Genomic DNA, 12,637 nt, shown 5'->3' on the forward strand with positions numbered 1-12,637 from the left:
CTGGATAAACATGGCTTTTCTTTTAGGAAATCTTCTAAAGGGTAAGAAAATATCTACATCAAAGGTCGGGTGAAGACTGTCACAATGTTTGCATTCTGTTAATGTTGTACTTTCACAAGTCATTTCCTTCCTCATTCTCTAAAACAACGTAGATACAGCAACCTACAGATGAGCAGGACATAGACACAATGCTCCCATATGCCACTTTCTTTCCCACCAGGCAAGGTTGTGCCTTCTCATATCAGAAGTGTGCAATCCGGCCAAAAAGAGCATCCAGACTTAGAGTCCAGAGAAATTGACTGAGTAGGCATGTAAGTTGAAACCAATTTACCATTCCCTATTTTACCAACATTTCATCATTCATTTTACTGGGAAGCCCCAGAGAGGTGCATTTACTTGCCAAGTTCACACAGTTTCGTCTAAAGTGATAAGGGAAGATTCTTTCTGGACTTGAAGGAGCCCTATGTCTTCCTTACCGACTTTGATGATTCATTCATTCAGCACACACATACAGAGAATTCTCTGTGTACTAGGGAAGCATTATGTGTGGGATGGAGTAGAAAGAAATGAGACATAGTCCTTTTTCCTTTATCTCATTCTTGAAGTCCAGTAAGACAAGACCTATACAAAAATAACTGCCCAAGGTGGGCAAGAATGAATGCCATAAAAGGTCAAGAAAAGGAAGAATCACATTTTCTTCCTTCTAAGGAAAACAGTTCTTTTGATCTTTCAGTTAAAAAAAAAACAAAACACTAATTTCTCATTAAAAAATATGCTGCATTAAATCCATAATTGTGTCCATGTGATCCCTTCAATGTCATCTCCTACAGGGTACAGACCCTGCCATTTTTTAAATTATTTCAATAACACTTAGCATAATACAATGCACACCAGGGAACTTACCTCTACCTTCAGTCTAAATCTTTTTATTCTTAAGTCCTGGGCATTAGCACAATTTTGTTACTAAAGACCTTTGAAAATGTCTTAGCTCTATGACTACTGAATTTCTTCATATGGATCTACTTTAAAAGGCTTTCCCCACATTACTAAGGCTGTGGTCTAGTTCTTATATACCACTTGAACAAGAGCCTTCTTGTTACATAAATCCAGAGATCATTCCTCTAAGCCCCTGACTCATTGTTCTCACAGCTAGGCATTTCTGAAAACAAGATGCCCTTTTGTTTCTAGGGTCAGAGCTCAAATCTTTATTGCCTCTGGTGAGATGATATTCTGTTCGCTTTCCTCCATTTAAGTATATAACATACCCTAAAGTATGTGCTAATTAATACATCTGTTTGTCTTACAAAGCAGTTGAAAAGCATGTATTTAAACTGTGATTCACATTTTCCCTTTCAGCCCGTCTGCAGATTTTTGTGCATGAGGAGCCTGATTACATTACTATTTTAAAAAGCCAATTAAAAAGTTCACTAAGTGACACTGGTGTGTTTTAGTGCAGGTAATAGAAGCATAAAGCTCTATGTGGCATTAACAAGCTGAAAGATACAACTGGATTTGATGGCAGAATTCATTTCTTCATCTTTCCAAAACAGTCTTCTGGAAAATAACTATGTATCTGTCCCAGAGGCAGGCCATGGGCACGTAGTCTGCACAGGCACTTTTAGGTTACAAAACAGTGAGCCATCTGTGGATGCACTCAGAGAGTTCACTGGCAAAGTCTTTATGGCTACTCCTTTAGAAAAAGAAGGGCTGGGTTGGGCGTGGTGGCTCACGCCTGTAATCCCAGCACGTTGGGAGGCTGAGGTGGGCAGATCACAAGGTCAGGAGATCGAGACCATCCTGGCCAACATGGTGAAATCCCATCTCTACTAAAATACAAAAAATTATCCAGGTGTGGCAGTGTGCGCCTGTAGTCCCAGCTCCTCAGGAAGCTGAGGCAGGGGAATCACTTGAACCCGGGAGGCAGAAATTGCAGTGAGCTGAGATTGTGCCACTGCACTCCAGCCTGGTGACAGAGCAAGACTCCTGACCTGTACGTTTGCCCAGTCTGAAACACATGACCTGAGGTTGGCCAATCCCGTACTTCCTCCCAGGACTTTGATTCTTTAGAAAATGAGGTGCAGATGGAGGAAACATTTGCAGTTAAAGCAGATCAGAGCACTAACACATGGGCCAGATTGTTCCTGATACATGACTTTGACTATAGATCCTGTCTCCTACCCCAGCTCATGCTTTTAGTCTCCTAAGTCAGTTCTAAGATCATCACTTCACTATACAGATGCTCCTTGACTTACAATAGGTTTACATCCTGATAAACCCATCATAAGTTGAAAATGTCCTATGTCAAAAATGCATTTAATACATCAAACCCACCGAACATCTCAGGACAGTCTAGCCTGCCTTAAGCACACTGATTACACTGACATCAGCATACAGTTTGGCAAAATCATCTGGCAACACTGCACACCGTAAAGTATGAGTTTTTTTAGCCTCGTGACTGGGTGGCTGACTGGGAGCTGGGGCTGGTTGCCTCTGCTCAGCATCGCAAGTGTATCCTAACACTTTCTACTGAATGTATATCACTTTTGTATCATTTTAAGTCAAAAAATTGTAAGTCAAGCCATAATTAAGTCCCTTTTCACATGAGATAACCACAGTCTGTTCCTGTTGCTTGTGGCCAACAATCCTGATTGGTTCTAAAAAAAAAGATGATTCCTCTATTAGAAAGCTTGGCTCATGCCTGTAATCCCAGCACTTTGGGAGGCGGAGGTGGGCAGATCACATGAGGTCAGGAGTTTGAGACCAGCCTGGCCAACATGGTAAAACCCTGTCTGTACTCAAAATGCAAAAAATAGCCAGGCATGGTGGCGCAGGCCTGTAGTCCCAGCTACTAGGAAGGCTGAGGCAGGAGAATAGCTTGAACCTGGGAGGTGGAGGTTGCAGTCAGCCGAGATCACACCTCTGCACTCCAGCCTGGGCGACAGAGTGAGACTCCGTCTCGGAAAGAAAAAAAAAAAAGACATCCTTTACTCACTTATGGAGAGACAACTATCTTGATATAACTTTCTAACTACTTGCTGTCTGAAAATGAAACAGGTTGCTGCACACAAGCAATAAATTCCTGGTTGCTTGAAAAGTTTAAATAAAGAAGGAACAACCATTTGACAGGAATGCTCTGGAAGGGATTCCTGGACTTGGCAGGAGAATAGACCAGAATCTAATCAAAAGGTTTAGTAAAAATGCTTTCCAAGTGCTAGAGACCAATGGTCTTTGTCCAGCTACCCTCTCAGATGGCTGTGAATCACTGAAGACTCAGACTAAGCACCACTGGGACGGGCTGAGATCAGCCTCTGTCTTTGGTCTTCTTGAGACTCAGTTCTTAAATCTAAACCAATTATCTGATTGTGAGAGACAGCAAGCCCCATTCTCAGTGGTGGGTGACCCATCTCCCCGTAGCCATTTTTGTCCAATTTTAGATGTTTTCCAATTGGTTCTTTGCACATTGTCAAGGAATACCTTTCTGCATAAAGAGCAAGATACATTTCATTCCTGGGGTTGGAATCTTGAATCAGTTAATCCACAAAGTAGCTAATTTACAGACACATAGTCCCCAAGATAGACTAGACTAGTCCAAGATGATGTATGAGGTAGAAAGAGAGTCCAAAAGACACATTTTCTTATCCAGCTCTAAAGGACTGAAGTCTGTTAATCAACGAATAAAGTTATATGGCCATGCAAGGGGCACCTTATTAGTTTCTTTAGCCTTCTGTAAGCCCAACTGCTTCCTTTTACAGCTGAGAAACCAGAGGCCTGGAAAGACTGTGTGTTGACCGACCTCACACTCTGAGTTGGGGTGTGCACAAGAATGACATCTTGTGACGCTGAGCTCTTACCAGCTGTCTCCTATCACATTCCCTGTCACCTCCCGCCCCACCTGGCAGGCTGCTATCTTTTCAGCAAAGGCTGAGCGAGGCTCTGCTCGCACCCCCTGTGAGAGGTGTCTGTGATGCTCATGTGTGGGGGAAGCTCTTACAGCAGTTCCTGCTTATGCCAAAAACACCCTGGGAATAAATAAACGTCCCCGTTCCAACACCTTCTTCTCGTACCGAGTATGCACGTGAAAAAAAGAAAAGAAAGAGATTAAAAATAAAACTCACAGAGATAGGAATTCTTTGCTATTGAGAGAAATTCCTTAACACACATTACTCAGGTAATGATTTCTTTGACTCCATGGAAAATTTTTAGAGCTAGAAATAGGGCCTAAGAATGCAAGTAGTCCAAATCCTTTTATTTACAAGTGGGCAAACTGGACATCAGAGTGAAGTGAGTTTGGTCAACCTAGTGAATTTTTTGCTGAATCAGAACACTGTTTCTTTTACAGGGGCTTTCTTGAGGTGGTGAGAGTTTGCATGAATGACATAGATTAAGTGACTAAAGAATACTAATGCATCATTCTTTTGAATTTCAGTAAAGAAATTGAGCTGCTTTCATTAAAGCCTTTCTTTGAGGTCGCTGGGTGAAAGGTGGGGGCTTAGGCCAGGTACGGTGGCTCATGCCTGTAATCCCAGCACTTTGGGAGGCCGAGACGGGCGGATCACTTGGGGTCAGGAGTTCAAGACCAGCCTGGCCAACATGGCAAAAACCCGTCTCTACCAAAAATACAAAAATTAGCCAGGCGTGGTGGACTACAAGCTGGTAGTAGTCCCAGCTACTAGGGAGGCTGAGGCAGGAGAATCGCTTGAATCTGGGAGGCAGACGTTGCAGTGAGCTGAGATTGCACCACTGCACTCCAGGCTGGGCAACAGAGCGAGACTCCAACTCAAAAATAAAGAAAAACAAAAAGAAAGATGGGGGCCTCAGGATCAGCTAACTCTTTTTAGCAATGTGACTTCGGACAAGTTAACCTGTCAGAGCTTTGGTTTACCTGTCTGCAAAAATAGAATAAAACTAGCTGTCTCTCTAGTGGTTCTGAGGGTTAAAGAAATAACTTTCACAAAGTACCTAGTCCAGTGTCTAGTATACCCTTAAGGATCAGTAAAAGTACATTTCCTTTTCTTTCTCCTCGCCACCTCAGTTCTCTCTACCTTGGTGTGTGTGAAAGAGCTCAAACAGGCAAATAAAATAAGAGAATTTTATTCCTCTTATTAAGCCTGTCTCCACAATATGAAAGGCACTTGGCCAAGGATATTCAAGACTTCTGAAGGCCATAAATATTTTTTGTAAAATATTTTCACATATGAAGGACTGATTAATTTCAAGGGCCAGGCTAACTGAGCGATCAAATGTTTTTTAAAGTTCTACAAGAGTCTTGAATAAAGGATTCTTCAATGTTAGGGGAAACAATTGCAACAGACTTCCTTTATTTTGAGAGTCAATAAAAGCAGTAATACTCACTTGAGAACAAGGATGTGAGCTTTTATGGACTTCCTTACAAGACTCTTACATTTCAGATTATCCAGTCTCTTAATCAGCCCAGAAGTTCCATTTTTACCATTCTGTCTGGATGCTTTTAGGGACAGGAGTTTCCAGGTTTGTTTTTTGTTTTTGTTTTGTTTTAAAAAAACTAGGTTTTTAAAAAAGGTATTTTTAAACTTCAGCTATAATACATCTCCTGCTACTTCCAACTTTTGATTCTACCTCTATACCTCTTGGGTCACAAGGATAAATTTGTTTCTTTTTTCGTGGGTTGCTGATGGAAGAAGGCCATTACTTTTCTAATATTAGGGCATTAAGTGTTTATACAAGAATATCAAAACACAGGTCATTTCACTCTTTAAAAATTAACCATGAATCTTGGTTTATGGTGATTACAGCAACAAGTCGGCAATTATATATATAGTATATAATTTACCTGTGGTTGAGTTTTGACTCAACAGAGTTACAAGTTCCCAAACATCATTGGCAAGGGTGAAAGGTCTGAGTTTAGAATCAGTAGGCCTGTGTTAGAGCTTCGCCCAGGCTGAGTGATCTGAAGCAAGTATCTGAGCCTAGGTTTCTCATATGTGGAAAACGGAGATTCAATGGAGCTGTAGAGATGGTGGTAAAGAAATTTTTTCTCTTTTTCTTTTTCTTTTCTTTTCTTTTTTTTTTTTTTTTTTTGAGACAGTCTTGCTCTGTCACCCAGGCTGGAGTACAACGGCGCAATCTTGGTTCACTGCAACCTCCGCCTCCTGGATTCAAGTGATTCTCCTGCCTCAGCTTCCCGAGTAGCTGGCATTACAGGCGCCTGCCACCATGGCTGGCTAATTTTTTGTGGTTTTTTTGGCTAATTTTTTGTGTTTTTTTTAGTAGGGACAGGGTTTCACCATGTTGGCCAGGCTAGTCTTGAACTCCTGACCTCAGGCGATCCGTCTGCCTCGGCCTCCCAAAGTGCTGGGATTACAGGCGTGAGCACCATGCCCAGCCAAGAAATTTTTTCTTACCACCATTCTTCCCACCATGAAATCTGGGAACTTGAATTCATGTGTGTGTGTAGTGGGGAGAATGGGAGAATGGGCTCATTAACTGATTTTAGTTTCTGTTTGTGAATGAATAGTTTGAGCCATGTATGTGTCATTTCCCACTGAATGATTTATTCAACTGGAATCTTAATTGGATCTTCAATATTTAAAAATAGATAACATGGAAGGTTGTGTTGACAGCTCCAAGATCATTTCTAATTCTGTGATGCCAAGTTTGAAAACCTCTGAATTTATGCCCTTGGGTGGCTCTAACAATTTTTATTCCAAATCACAAGAAGCATTGTATAGTTGACCCTTGAACAATGCAGGGGTTAGGGGAATCAACCCACCAGGTGGTCAAAAATCCATGCATAGCTTTTTTTTTTTTTTTTTTTTTTTTTTTTGAGATGGAGTCTCGCTCTGTCGCCCAGGCTGGAGTAGTGCAGTGGCGCAATCTTGGCTCACTGCAAGCTCTGCCTCCCGGGTTCACGCCATTCTCCTGCCTCAGCCTCCCAAGCAGCTGGGACTACAGGTGTCTGCCACCATGCCTGGCTAATTTTTTGTATTTTTAGTAGAGACGGGGTTTCACCATGTTAGCCAGGAGGGTCTCGATCTCCTGACCTCGTAATCCCCCTGCCTTGGCCTCCCAAAGTGCTGGGATTACAGGTATGAGCCACCGCACCTGGCTTTTTTTAAATTATTATTAAGAGATGAAAGTCTTGCTATGTTGCCCAGGCTGGTCTCGAACTCTTGGCCTCAAGTGATCCTCCACCTCAGCCTCCCGAGAGCTGGGATTAGAGGCATGAGCCACCATGCATGGCTCACATATAACTTTTGACACTCCCAAAAATTAAGTACTAATAGCCTACTATTGACTAGAACCCTTACCAATAACACAATCAACACATATTTTATGTGTTACATATATTATACTATATTCTTACAAAAAGGTAAGCTAAAAAAACAAAATATTATTAAGAAAATCATAAGGAAGAGAAAATATATTTACTATGTATTAAGTGGAAGTGGATCTTAAGGTCTTTTTCCTTGTCGACTTCATTTTAGAGTAGACCAAGAAGGAGGAGAAGGAGAAGGGTCAGTCTTCCTGTCTCGGGGTGACAGAGGTAGCAGAGGTGAAAGAGGTGGAAGGGGAAGTAGTAGAGGCAGGCACACTTGGTACAATTTTTATTTTTAAAAATCCATGTATGAGGCTGGGCATGGTGGCTCACGCCTGTAATCCCAGCACTTTGGGAGGCCGAGGTGAGTGGATCACCTGAGGTTGGGAGTTTGAGAACAGACTGACCAATATGGAGAAACCCCTTCTCTACTAAAAATACAAAATTAGCCGGGCGTGGTGGTGCATGCCTGTAATCCCTACTTGAGAGGCTGAGGCAGGAGAATAGCTTAAACCCCGGAGGCAGAGGTTGCAGTGAGCCGAGATCGCGCCACTGCACTCCAGCCTGGGCAACAAGAGTGAAACTTCTTCTCAAAAAAAAAAAACAAAACAAATCCATGTATGAGTTGACTCAAGAAGTCCAAATCTGTTGTTGTTCTAGAGTCAATTGTGGTTGAAAGTATTTGGTAAACTATAAACTGGACTTAATATGTAATGACTATTATGAATAATTTTACAAACTAGATTCATTACTGTCTTTGTTTATTTTGTACTGCTTTAAGAGAATACCTGAAACTGGGTAATTTAGAAAGAAAAGATGTTTATTTAGCTCACAGTTCTGCAGCCTGGAAAGTTTAAAAAGCATTGTATCGGGCCAAGTGTGGTCGTTCATGCCTATAATCTCAACATTCTGGGAAGCCAAGGCAGGAGGATTGCCCAGGAGTTCAAGCAACATAGGAAGACACCCATCTTGACAAAAAAAAAATTAAAAATTAGTCTGGCATGGTGGCACATGCATGTAGTCCCAGCTACTTCAGTGGCTGAGGTAGGAAGATTGCTTGAGCCTGGGAAGTCGAGGCTGCAGTGAGCTGTGATCACACCACTGCACTCCATTCTGGATAACACAGCAAGACCTTGTCTCAAAAAAAAAAGCACTGTGCTGGCATTTGCTTGGCTCCTGGTGAGGGCTTTTGTGCTGGGCCCAAATATGATGAATGGTCAAAGAGGAGGCAGACACATGCAAAGAGGGAAGACCCAAGACGCTCCTGGCTGTGTAACAACCCACTCTCATGGGAACTAATCCATTCTTGCAAGAATTAATTCAGTGTTACCAGAGTAAGAACTCACTCACTACCACACAAGAACAGCACCAAGCCATTTGTGAGGGATTGTTCTCCCATAACCCAAACACCTCCTGCTAAGTCCCACCTCCCAAGACCACCACACTGGGGATCAAATTTCAACACGAGTTTTGGTGGAAGCAAACCAACAGTATCTAAACCACAGCAATTACAAATTCTGAGTATGTAGTTACCTCATCTCGACAAAAAGCCTGTATTTCTGCCATGACAACTCTGTCTCTTGGAACCACCCATTAAGTATTTTTTCTCTATGGTGAGCTTGTGCCCACTTTTTTATAATGGCCACTTTTATTTCAGACCACTTTGTAAAGGCCAGGAGGCTTGTTAACTGCCCAAATACCTTCACTAAATTAAAGGGAAGCTTTTTCTTTCCACAGCATGCACTGTGTATTAGTCAGTCTTTCCTATGTAACAAACCAATCCCAAATTTGGGGGTCTAAAATAGTCATTTATAGTGCACAATTCTCTAGGTCAATAATTTGGATTGGATTCAGCTGAGTAGTCATTCTGACAAACTCACCTTGGGACACCCGTGCAGGTATAGTCAATTGGCAGGCTAGCTTGAAGCCAATTGCTACTGACTGTCAACAATGCCATGTGTCTCCAGCTTCTACCAGGCTAGCCTAGGCTTTTTCACATGGAAGTTGAGATGTATACACAGCAAGAGGAGTTAAGAGCAGCAGCTGCAAGGCTTCTTAAGCCCTCTGCTCAGAAGTTGCAAAACATCATTTCTGCCATAGTCTTCCATTGGTGAAAGCAAGTCACAAGGCTGGCCCAAATTCAAAGGGTAGGTGAGTAGACTCCACCTTTTTACGAGAGGAATAGCAAAGTTACATTGCAAAGGTGTGTGCATGAGAATCAGTGAGATTATTGTGGCCATAGTTGAAAATATGCTACTGCCCTGACCAATGACAGTTTTGGCTTAAAGATATTACATTTGATTTTCTTATTCTTTGATATTTAAGGAAGATATAGCATTTGAAAAATATAGTTTGGGTCACGCGTGGTGGCTCACGCCTGTAATCCCAGCACTTTGGGAGGCCAAGGTGGGTGGATCACCTGTGGTCAGGAGTTCGAGACCAGCCGGGCCAACATGGTGAAACCCCGTCTCTACGAAAAATACAAAAATTAGCCAGGCGTGGTGGTGGGTGCCTGTGATCCCAGCTACTTGGGAGGCTGAGACAGGAGAATCACTTGAACCCAGGAGGTAGAAGTTGCAGTGAGCTGAGATCATGCCACTTCAGCCTGGGCAACAGAGCGAAATTCTGTCTCAAAAAAAAAAAAAAGAAAAAGAAAAAGTTTGGGAATCAAAATATCAAAATATATACAAGTTGTAGAGAAAGGGAAAATAAATCTGAGTTATTCATTGATCTTTGCTAGTGTAAAGCTTAATCTCCTGCCCACAGCTTACTCATATGTACCCTATGCACTGACTTGGCCTTACTCAACTGAGACTTCTTTTAGGATTCCAGTCTCTCATGTGTCACTGGGAAATGACCCATGACAGTTCTTTGCTAGGGGATTCTTAAGTCAGGCCATTACACGGTCAGGCCAGTGAAGTCATCAGAGATGCATGGGTCTTGCTGCTTCCTGGCAATTACACGCTGCCTGAATGAAGTTTGCCGTAGAGAGAAAGTGGCCAGTTTTTATAAAAACATAAAAAAATGAGACAATGCATATACTAATATGGATGTTTTGTAAAGACCGTAGATAGCTCTGATTTCTTAACCTAAATCAATTTGTTTCCCTAAATCCTCTGAGCAGTTTGTAACACAAGTATATTATCCATGTAGTTGTGCTTCACAGCAGTAGAAGTATGTGTGTATCATTTTCTATACTCAACCAAGCAGCTTCTGGATGCAGCTCTCCACAGGGGACAATAACAGCTGACATACAGCACACACTTAGTGCCAGGCACTCCTAGCGCTTATACATGTTGACTCATTTAAGCCCACGATAAGCCTATGAGGCAGGCACTATTATCCCATGTACACATTTGAAGTTCTCAGTGGTTAAGTGACTTGCCGAAAGCCTAAATTTTAAGTGGCAGAGCTGGGACATGAACCAGGCCGTCAGTTATGTCAGTGCCTGGGTTCTTAACCACTATATTCCACAATCTCTCGAGGGACATGGGACTTACGTATGTGGTGCCTTCCCTGTCTGTGGAGCACAGATGTTCCTGGCTTCACATATGAACAGTGAGGCTTTTTATAATTACAAATAATCCTTGGAGTCTGATTCAGTCGGTCTAGGGCAGACATTCATAGACTAGTGAAGGACACAGAACATGGAATCAGTCTAAATGCTTATCAATGGCAGACTGGATAAAGAAAATGTGGTATATATGTACCATGGAATACTATGCAGCCATAAAAAAGAAGGAGATCATGTCCTTTGCAGAAACATGCATGGAGTTGGAGGCCATTATCCTTAGAAAACTAAGACAGAAACAGAAAGTCACATACCACATTTTCTCACTTATAAGTAGGGGCTAAATAATAAAAACACATGAACACATAGAGGGAAACAGCAGACACTGAGGCCTACTGGAGGGTGGAGGGTGGGAGGAGGGAGAGGATCAGGAAAAATAATGGGTACTAGGCTTAGTACCTGGGTGATGAAATAATCTGTCCAACAAACTCCTATTACATGAATTGACCTAAATAACAAACCTACACATGTGCCCCTGAACTTAAAGTAAAAGTTAGAAAAAAATAAACAGAAGAAAAAAAGTGTAATAAAAAATTGTTTTGTTTTTTTTTTTTTGAGACGGAGTTTCGCTTTCGTTGCCTAGGCTGGAGTGTAATGGCGCCATCTCGGCTCACTGCAACCTCCACCTCAGCCTCCCAAAGTGCTGGAATTACAGGCATGACCCACCATGCCCAGCTAAAAATTTTTTAAACATAAAAATGAAAAAATCTAATAAACGAGTTATAGGAAAAGTGCTATAGGCATTCAGAGGAGAAAAGATATTTCTGTCTGGAGAGGTGGGGATCTACAAAGGCTTCATGGAGAAAGAAAAACCTGACTTGTACTTGGGCCGTTGAGACAACGTATAAATATACAGAGTGATCACCTGTGGTTGAATGAACAACATAGAATGGCCTCTACCCATACCTGTGTAGCAGGATTCACTACTGGACTCTGCACTGTGTTGACCACAGCAAAGCTGTAAAGAGCAAGCCTCTGTTGATGCTTCCTAACTATAACACATTGGAAACTCAACAATCATTGATATGAATTCCACAGGTATGTGGAAATTATTCATAAACAGTAAAATTGAAAACAAACGCTAGTTGTTTGTATTATGGCTCATTATATGTTCTATAACATCCACAGTTTACAAGGTATAACTATGTACCTAATAGATTATCAATAAAATTTCCACTGAATGTATTAAAAGTTGGTCATTTAATTGGAGCTGGGGATATACATTGAGAATAAAGTGGCACTTGCCTAGCTTAGAACTAGCGTGCAAGAAAATTTAATTGTTGACTGTTTGTTGTGACAATGGGCTCCTTCAGAAACTGGGATTGCTGAGTCTTATGGGCCCATGCACTGGTGGCTAGGAGAAAGGTTAACTGGGGCCAGCTGTGGCTGCAGAATGCATGCGTTCACTTTAGAAGGCAAACAGCTCAGAGAGAACGCTTTTGGCTTCAAGTTGTTCTAGAAAGAAAAACTTATACTCTAAGAGATTGGATGATGTAAGAACCAAGAAAGAATCAGAATTAGCACTCGGTAAATCAGCATTATTAATTGTTATGGTACTTTGACATTTTAATATCTGAAACACAACAACTGAAATCCCTGAAAGCCAAATTTGGTTTTATCATCATTTAAGAATTATAGAAGGCTAGATTTGGAAAGGGCCTTAGAGAGCTCTTAATCTAAACTCATTTTTTTCTAATATTACAGCAAACAGTTCCTCTGGATCTGAGGAGGCAAGTTGCCCAATGTAGGATAGTAAGTTGGTTTAAATAGAG

Source organism: Pan paniscus, chromosome 2 (assembly GCF_029289425.2).
Source record: "Pan paniscus chromosome 2, NHGRI_mPanPan1-v2.0_pri, whole genome shotgun sequence".
In the NCBI taxonomy this organism is placed as follows: Eukaryota; Metazoa; Chordata; class Mammalia; order Primates; family Hominidae; genus Pan; species Pan paniscus.